Source organism: Vigna angularis, chromosome 2 (assembly GCF_016808095.1).
Source record: "Vigna angularis cultivar LongXiaoDou No.4 chromosome 2, ASM1680809v1, whole genome shotgun sequence".
NCBI classification, from domain to species: domain Eukaryota; kingdom Viridiplantae; phylum Streptophyta; class Magnoliopsida; order Fabales; family Fabaceae; genus Vigna; species Vigna angularis.
In genome coordinates, this window is record NC_068971.1 from 3,209,918 (window position 1) to 3,219,953 (window position 10,036).

Sequence of the window (10,036 nt, forward strand, 5' to 3'; positions counted from 1 at the left end):
TTTTGTTTAGCTTGATTGTCTTGTATTAGTTATTTAAATTTAATGCAAATTGTGTGGTCCATGTTTGATCAAAGGAGGGTCATAAATAAAATAAAATAATAATGTGAAAAGAAGAAGAAGACAAAACTTGAATTATGGAAATTGACTTTCCGTGAAACATGAGTGCAAGGCTTTCAATCATGGGTGTAAAAATTTCTTACATGGGACCCTTCATTTTCCATTATTTTCTTATGGAATGATTGCTAAGCCAGCTGCCAAAGAGAATTTATTTCTCCTTATATAGCACCTATACGGCCAGAAGAGAGGGCAAGAGAAATAAGATTTAAGTTACAAAATACTTTTACATTTGAGAAGGAGAGCAAACAAGGGTGGTGGTCTAGGTGTATCAAGAGTGAAGAATTTCTTGCAAGGAGAAGAGGTAGGGGAGCTAATCCTTTCTTGATTATGATCATGAATATGAGTATGAATGTGTTAAAATTTGGTAATGGTAGTTATATATTGACTTGTGTAAAATTTGGTTTTCAAGATTATAATTTCTCATTTTCGAGTTACTGTGGTGAAAACTTTCTATTAATTGTTTTCACCGTTGGATTTAGCTAAAATTTTAGTATGTGAATCCTACGATCTATTACTAAACTTTGACCGTTCGGATTTGAAAATAGAAGTCTGTAATTGGAGAAATAAATCCTGCAAGATTGAGTAAATTAGTTAACCCTGTAGTTATGTTACTGAGTTGTCTCGGTATAATATTGATTCTGACCTATTGGACCGTTAGATCAACCTCAAAATTTGATATATGATCCCTAAGACATATTACTACAACTTGACCGATCGGATTTGTAATTGAAGGTCTGTGTTTAGAGAAAGAAATTTCGAAAGTTTGAAACAATCGGATGAATACTGTAATTCTGTTCTTAAGTTATCATGGTAAAAATTTCATAGATATTTCATTTACCGTTAGATTGAGCCCAAACTTTAGTATGTAGTTCATAAGATATATTAGGTGATCTTGATCGTTCAGATTTGGAATTAGATGTCTGTGCTTAGAGGAATTCATTCCGCATTTTGAGTTTAACCGAGAACCACTTAAATTTCTGTCTCTGAGTTACCTCGGTAAAATCTTCATATCTATTTAGATAACCGTTAGAGTAATCGGAAATTTTAGTATGTTGTTCCTAAGAGATAGTGGTATACTTCGACCGTTCGGATTTTAGATCGTAGTTACAGATTTAGAGATATTAATTTCGTACCTTCTCAGGGATCTCAATACTGTTTAATTTATGTTTTGGATCATTTATACAAAATTGATGATTTCCGCCTCATTAACCATTGGATTGGACTGAAAAGCTTACCATATGATCTAAACATGTCGTTGATTAGTTTGATTGGTTCAGATCGTCGATAAATAATATATTGAAAAAGGTAATTTGGTTAGTTTGTGCTACTTTGGTAAGTAGGCAGAAGAACTTGGTTTGTGCTACTTTGGTAAGTAGGCAGAAAAACTTGGTTTGTGCTACTTTGGTAAGTAGGTAGAAGATCTTGTGTTGTGCTACTTTGGTAAGTAGACAATATCACCTTGTTGTACTACTTTGGTAAGTAGATAATAAAAATCACCTTGTTAGATTACTTTGGCAAGTAATCAGTATATCATGGTTATACTACTTTGGTAAGTAGACAGAAGGATTGTTGACTGCTGTGCTTTGGTAAGTAGACAGATTAATAATGTGTTGTATTGACTCTAGTGAATCGACTGATGATTTTGACTTTGAGAAATATTATAAAGTATCAGTGTAATAGTTAGCTTTTGAGTATGTTTGAGATGCATGTATTTGACTGATTGCCACAATTGTGATGTTAGTAAGATTGTGGATGATGTATATTTCTTGAATCGGTTAGCTCACCCTACTGTTTGTGTTTGTGCATGTGAATGCAATGATCGTATAATGTGTGATATTATACGGGAGCAGAAACTATTTCAGATGAATTAGCAGATGGTTCTGGACTTGCTTAGAAGATGAGAGATCTGTGGGGAAAAAGGAGACATAGGGAATTTCTAAAATAAATATGTTTGAAATTTCAAACTGTGTGGAATTTTAAATTTCAGAAGTTTATGAACTGTGTGAAATTTTATTTTAGAAGACTTGTGTTGTAATAAAGCACTTAATATTTTGTTGATGTTGAAAATTGTTAAAGAAAAATTATGTATGTATTTTTTTGTGGAAAATAAATTGTAACGCCTAAATCGGGGTGTTACACTGTTTGGTATCAGAGCCTAGCCTCTCCCAGTACGGTGTGGTTCGAGGACGAACCAGAGCGGAAGCTGGTGGGCATGTGACACCCGGGCACGGAGACGAGGGCGGGGAGTGACGCCGGTGCAAGAAGCATGGTGCAGGGGGCACACACAAGGAGCGGCTCCTGGCAGCTTCGGGTGGAAGGGGTACATGGATGAATCGAACATACACCGGAATGAGAGGGATCTGGAGACTGTATAGGTATGGGACTATATAGTTGAAGGATAGCTTAAAGGAATTGATTTGACTACTCATATCACCAAAAATGCATTTACTTTTCGGTAGCCTGACTCATAAGAACTCCATGGTTAAGCGTGCTTAGCCCGGAGAAATTCTGGGATGGGTGACCTTCTGGGATGGGTGACCTTCTGGGAAGTTTTCCCAGAAAGTGTGCGAGTGAGGACAAAACACACTGGAAAGCCTGGTGGTGGTCTGTGGGGGCAGTCAGCGGACATTTTTTATTAAATATCATGAATATGTCTGTTTTATATTAATAATGTACAAGAGAACTTTAAGAGTCCTTAATAATATAGGTTGGGATACATGAGTAATATTATTTTTAAATTTTAAAAAAGTTGATTGAGTTAGCTATTTTTTATTAGCATGTGTGATTTAGTTTAGAAGTTTACTTAACAACAAACAAAAACAAGTTTTCTTTAAGCATCGGAACTAGGTACTCAATATAAACATCTTTTCATTATGTAACTAACTAGTATGCTTTGTTTTTATATATTTGAGAGACTGTTCTTTTTTAAACAATTTGAGCTTTCAAAATGTGAATAATATCCTGTTCCAATATTTAGGTTTAGAAAAAGAATTTGTTATAAGTAGGAATAAACAGGTCAGATACTTCGATCAAAAATACAGGTGGAATACTTGTTTAAAACATATTTATGAATATTTTAAAATCTATAGTATCTTTAAATACCAACAAATATTTAAAAATAATATATTTTATAAATTTTTAAAATAAAATTACAAAAAATATTAAATATAGAATATATTAAATTTTAATTTTAATTTAATTAAATTTAACTTAATAAAATATAAATTAAATTTTTTTAGAATAATAAATATATACGATAATATAATACCCATCCGACTTATTTTATAAATGTATATTAGAAAACTTATTATCTGTTATTTACCAGTAATAAAATTATTCGTTGTTGTAGATTTCATCTAACAGGCAAACATAGTATATTTTTACCATACTTAATTACACATCTATGTCATTTAATGAGAAGAATTCAATAGGTTTTAGAGAGTTTCTCCATGCACCGTCACACCCTTCTTCTTCCACCTCTCCAATTTTTCATAATTTCAAAAATAACCTTAGGTAAATATTATTTACTTTAACTTTACTCTTTCCTTTTTTTTAAATCCTAATATCTTTCTCTTTCACTCCAACGCTGCAACCCACTCCACCCCACATTTCATTTTTTTAACTCTCTATTTCCATCTTCTTCTCCTCTCCATTCTTTCTTAATATCACTCCAACCCCCTTCTTCACTCTTTCAAAATATAAAAAATGCACCACCATCAACACCATTCTTGTACTTTATCATTGCATCCCTTCAACACAACCCATCATTCATCTCCATTCCCACCATTTTTCTCACAAATAAAATCACAGTGCAGATTCAACCCTATGCTCCATTCATCATCATCATCATCAACCAATACATTTTCCTTCACCTTTACCCTTCATGTTCATCTTCTTTCTCACCTCTTCATCATCTTTTACAAATTCCAGACTCAACCTTTTTCCTCCAACATCTTTTTCATCTTTTTTCTCCAACAAAACCATTGTCTGAACAATCATTCAAGGCCATATCATTTTCATCCCCTCCATCCAGCTAGCATTCTCGTCCAACACACACAAACTCAATCAAAACAGAGAAACATTTTGAACAGAGAGCGCACTAGGGAGGCAGGGCCGTTGCCAACTCCCGATCTGTTAGTATTTTGTGTAGTTTGATTAAGTTTTTTGTAGTGTGTTTTTAGTCCCACATTGCTTAGTATTGTGAGATGGTGTTCTTCACTTTCCTATATAAGAAAGCTTATGTAAGGTTTACAAATGCACCAAAACAAATACTTCTTAGTGTTGTTTATTTCTCTCTTCTCTCTTATTGCCCTTGTTCCCAACAATTGGTATCAAGAGCCCATTTCTTAGTATGCTCTGTGGTTGCAACAGCGTTTGATCTTCCACATCAGAAAAGATTTGGTCAGAGTAATTTTTCTTAGTATGCTCTGTGGTTGCAGCTGTGTCTGATCTTCCACATCAGAAAAGATTTTTTCTCTTGTTCTTGGGATCTCAGTTTAGAGAACTAGTAGGGGCTTTTCTTCAAAAGCAGTAGGAGCAATGGCAATGGACGAAGGCAAGATGAAGATTAAAAAGTTCAATGGTGCAGACTTTGGCTTTTGGAAGATGCAAATAGAGGACTACCTGTATCAGAAAGGCATGCAAGAACCTCTCACAGGCAGGAAACCAGAAGCTATGAAGGAAGATGAGTGGAGCTTTCTAGACAGAAAAGCTCTCGGAGCCATCCGTTTGACGTTATCTCGTAATGTTGCTTTCAACATTGCAAATGAAAAGACTACAGTTAGTCTTATGGCGGCCCTTTCCAACATGTACGAAAAGCCATCGGCCGCAAACAAAGTTCACTTGATGAGGCGGTTGTTCAACCTACGGATGACAGAAGGCGCATCAACAGCGCAACATATAAACGAACTCAACACAATTACAATCCAGTTGAGTTCAGTTGGAATCAATTTCGATGAAGAAGTACGAGCTCTAATACTTCTTTCTTCCCTACCAGAAAGTTGGAATGCTACTGTCACTGCTGTGAGTAGCTCCTCAGGAAGTAACAAGTTAAAGTTTGATGATGTTCGTGACTTAGTCCTCAGTGAAGAAGTCCGCCGGACAGAGACAGGTGAATCAACAACCTCTTCAGTATTGCATACAGAGTTAAAAGGTAGAAGTTCAACCAGAGGAATTGGACGCGGCAAATCAAAGGAGAGGCAATCCAAATCCAGAAATCATCAAAGCTCTAACAAATCGAAAACTATCGAATGTTGGAATTGTGGGAAGGCTGGTCACTACAAAAATCAATGCAGGAGTGCCTCGAAGAAACAAGAGGTGAAAGATGAAGCAAATGTTGCTACGACCTCAAGAGGAGGTGATGCGCTGATATGTTCGTTGGAAAACAAGGAAGAGTCTTGGGTGTTAGACTTTGGAGCATCCTTCCATGCAACCTCACAAAAAGAACTATTCGAGAATTATGTTCCTGGAAACCTTGGTAAGGTTTACCTTGGTAATGAGCAATCATGTGAGATTGTAGGTAAAGGTGTAGTAAAGATTAAGTTAAATTGGTCTGTATGGGAATTGAAAAATGTCAGACATATTCCCGACCTCACGAAGAACTTAATCTCAGTGGGCCAGTTAGCCAGTGAAGGCTACACAACAATCTTCCATGGTGATGATTGGAAGATTTCAAAAGGTGCGATGACAATTGCTCGAGGCAAAAAGAGTGGTACTCTTTACAAGACAGTAGGAGCATGTCACTTGATTGCAGTTGCAACAAATGAAAGTCCTAATCTATGGCACCAAAGACTTGGGCATATGAGTGAGAAGGGGATGAAGGTCATGCACTCAAAAGGAAAACTACCAGGTCTTCAGTCAGTAAAAATTGACATGTGTGAAGACTGTATACTTGGAAAGCAGAAGAGAGTGAGCTTTCAGACAAGTAGAAGAACCCCAAAGAAAGAAAGGCTTGAGCTCATCCACTCCGATGTTTGGGGACCAACGACTGTCTCATCCGTTGGTGGGAAGCAATACTGCGTGACTTTTATCGATGATCACTCCAGAAAGGTATGGATTTACTTTCTGAAACACAAGTCTGAAGTATTTGAAGTTTTCAAGATTTGGAAAGCTATGGTGGAGAATGAGACAGGATTGAAGATTAAGAAGCTCAGATCAGACAATGGTGGTGAGTATGTAGACACCAAATTCAAGAAGTTTTGCTATGAGCATGGAATCAGAATGGAGAGAACCGTGCCAGGTACGCCTCAACACAATGGTGTAGCTGAGCGTATGAATCGAACGTTGACTGAAAGAGCCAGAAGCATGCGTGTACAGTCAGGCTTACCAAAACAGTTTTGGGCAGAAGCAGTCAACACAGCAGCTTACTTGATCAACCGAAGTCCATCGGTACCATTGGAGCACAAGATACCAGAAGAGGAATGGAGCGGAAAAGAGGTAAAACTCTCACATCTTAGAGTTTTCGGTTGTGTAGCATATGTGCATATCAGCGATCAAGCTAGAAATAAACTTGATCTAAAATCAAAGAAGTGTACTTTTCTTGGTTATGGTGAAGATGAGTTTGGCTACCGCATATGGGATGATGAAAACAAAAAGATGACCCGCAGCAGAGATGTAATCTTCAATGAAAAGGTGATGTACAAGGACATGCATAATATTGACACCAGAAACTCTGAAACTAGTGGACCAGTTTATGCAGAGGTGGAAGATATCCTAGAAAGTCCTATATTGAGGAGTCCTCAGCCAGAGGAATCAAATGAAGAAAACAATGAGCAATCAGAACCTCCTACTCCAACTCCTGTATTGAGAAGATCGTCTCGGCCCCATGTGCCTAATAGGAGATACATAGACTACATGTTACTGACTGATGGAGGGGGCCTGAAGATTATGTGGAAGCTTGTCAAACCACGGATGCCGACAAGTGGGAGCTTGCTATGAAAGACGAGATAAAGTCTTTGATCTCAAATCAGACATGGGAACTAGTTGAGTTACCTATAGGAAAGAAAGCACTTCACAACAAATGGGTGTACCGAGTAAAGGAAGACCATGATGGTTCCAAGCGATACAAGGCCCGAGTGGTTGTCAAAGGATTTCAGCAAAAAGAAGGAGTTGACTACACTGAAATCTTTGCTCTAGTTGTCAAGCTCAATACTATCAGGACTGTGCTAAGTATTGTGGCTAGTGAGGAGCTCTACCTAGAGCAATTAGATATGAAGACTGCATTTCTTCATGGAGATCTAGATGAGGAGATTTACATGCACCAACCTGAAGGCTTTTCAGAAGGAAAGAAGAAAAACATGGTGTGCAAATTGAAGAAGAGCCTGTATGGCCTGAAACAATCTCCAAGACAGTGGTATAGAAAGTTTGAAAGCTTCATGCACAAGGAAGGTTTCCAGAAGTGCAATGCTGATCATTGTTGTTTCTTCAAGAGGTACAAGTCCAGCTATGTCATTTTGCTACTTTATGTTGATGACATGTTAGTAGCAGGATCAGATATAACAGACATCAGAAATTTGAAGATGCAATTGTCAAAAGAATTTGACATGAAGGACTTAGGCCCAACAAAGAAGATTCTTGGAATGCAAATCACAAGAGATAAGAAAAAAGGAGTTTTGCAGTTATCTCAGGCAGAGTACATCAACCGTGTTTTGCAGAGATTTAACATGGATAAGGCCAAACCAGTCAGTACTCCTTTGGCCAGTCATTTTCGTCTATCCAAGGATCAGTCTCCTCAGACAAAAGAAGAAGAAGAGATTATGGCTAAGATTCCGTATGCTTCAGCCATTGAAAGTCTGATGTACGCGATGGTATGCACAAGACCAGACATTGGCTATGCAGTGGGAGTTGTAAGCAGGTTTATGTCAAATCCAGGTAAAGCTCACTGGGAAGCTGTGAAATGGATTTTGCGATATCTACGAAAAACTAAGGAGAGGTGTTTGTACTTTAGTAAAGGTGAACTAAAAGTACAAGGTTACGTAGATGCAGACTTTGCTGGAGAAATTGATTATCGAAGAAGTACCACTGGCTACATATTTACTGTTGGAACTACAGCTGTTAGTTGGATGTCACAAATACAAAAGATCGTTGCTCTATCCACTACAGAGGCTGAATATGTAGCAGTAACAGAAGCTAGCAAAGAATTGATATGACTTCAAGGATTGTTGACAGAGTTGGAATTCATCCAGGAAATGACTGTTTTGCACAGTGATAGTCAAAGTGCAATACATCTGGCTAAGAATTCAACTTTTCACTCCAGAACGAAGCATATTGATCTCCGTTATCACTTCATCAGATCTCTGCTTGAGGATGAAGTACTAACGTTGAGGAAGATACTGGGAAGTAAGAACCCAGCGGATATGTTGACAAAGGTTGTCACAACAGAAAAATTGAGGCTTTGCAGTACCTCAATTGGTCTTCAAGAATAACTGATGATGAAGGCAATTACACTATGTGGAAATCAAACTCTAAGTGGGAGAATTGTTAGTATTTTGTGTAGTTTGATTAAGTTTTTTGTAGTGTGTTTTTAGTCCCACATTGCTTAGTATTGTGAGATAGTGTTCTTCACTTTCCTATATAAGAAAGCTTATGTAAGGTTTACAAATGCACCAAAACAAATACTTCTTAGTGTTGTTTATTTCTCTCTTCTCTCTTATTGCCCTTGTTCCCAACACGATCTGTATTTTGAATGAAGAAAGAAGTGTCGCCGGTGGTGGTCTCGGAAGAGAACAACAGTGTGACCCAAAGATGAATAGAGAGTTCACGTCTTCGCCGGCGGTTCGGGGTCCGAGGGGAAGATGCGCGGCAACGACAACTGCGTGCTCGGTAGATGGGCACATACGGCAGCCTGGAGCAGCTGAAGTCGTTGAAGAAAGAAGAAACCCCTATTCTTTGGCGAAGGGAGATGAGGGGCACAACGTATCGGAGTTTGCTGGAGTGCTGGGTGTTGGACAAAAGGTCACATTATATAATAAACAATTAAAAATGCTCGAAACATCAAACGGGTGTACAAATCTGTCAAACGGATATGAACACAGGAGAAACAGATGTCCATATCCATCCTTGAACGGATGCTGATATCCGTTGAAGGCTCAACAATCTCCTGTCAAGTAATTTAAGTTTAATGGAGAGATATTTGTGGAATGGAGTGGTGGAAGACGAAATACGTGGTGGTCCAGGGAGAAACTCTCTAGGTTTTAAGGTTTGTTAAGTAGTAAAGTTGGAAGGGAGTATGATACAAGGTTCTGGGTTACGAGTTATAAAGTTTGAAAGGAAGGTAATACGAAGTTTCTTCTTACACCTCCCTTTTGCCTTCTTTCTATACTTCGCCTTTTTAGCTGTTTCTCCTTGCACCTCCCTCATTATTAGATTTTATGGGGTTACAGGAAGAAATTGCCAACTACTAAAGGGCAACTATGTTAGCACTGAAAAAATTGTCGTCAATAATATTAGTTAATAGTTTTTCATACAAAACCGTTGACTGGGCTGAACTAAATGTAATTGGATTGTTATTAGGCCTAACAGAGGAATCCAACGACAGAGAGCTTCTAGTACCAGGGACAAGAAGAAACAATTATCAGATGAAGCCTTTGAATTTTCAATGTAAAAGGTTCCTCGATCACTTAGCCAGATTTATTTCTTTCAATTATTCAATTCTTGCATTTAGTATTTTTCTTGCAATCTATTTGATCATTATTATATTTAGCCTTTAATGCAATTATCATTAGGAATAGTTTAGTGTAGAAACATAATCTTCACTCTTAGAAACAATTATCATTACCATATAGTTTCTCTCAATTAACACCTTTTGTAATTGATTACGTTAATCTCCCTCTTGAACGACTTTGGTATTGTATAATCAATTATAAGGTTTTGTGATCAATTAGCAGAGCATAAAAACGTTTGAAGGTGCATAATTTCACCT

At 37.4% G+C, this 10,036-nt stretch overlaps 1 long non-coding RNA gene across 1 annotated transcript; it reads left to right on the plus strand.

Moving 5' to 3' along the window:
* The first annotated feature begins 221 nt into the window (after window positions 1-221).
* On the plus strand, window positions 222-2,175 carry LOC128195628 (uncharacterized). The gene is made up of 2 exons (XR_008247338.1): window positions 222-418; window positions 1,968-2,175. It is a non-coding gene; the product is annotated as an uncharacterized LOC128195628 (long non-coding RNA).
* Window positions 2,176-10,036: the final 7,861 nt, after the last annotated feature.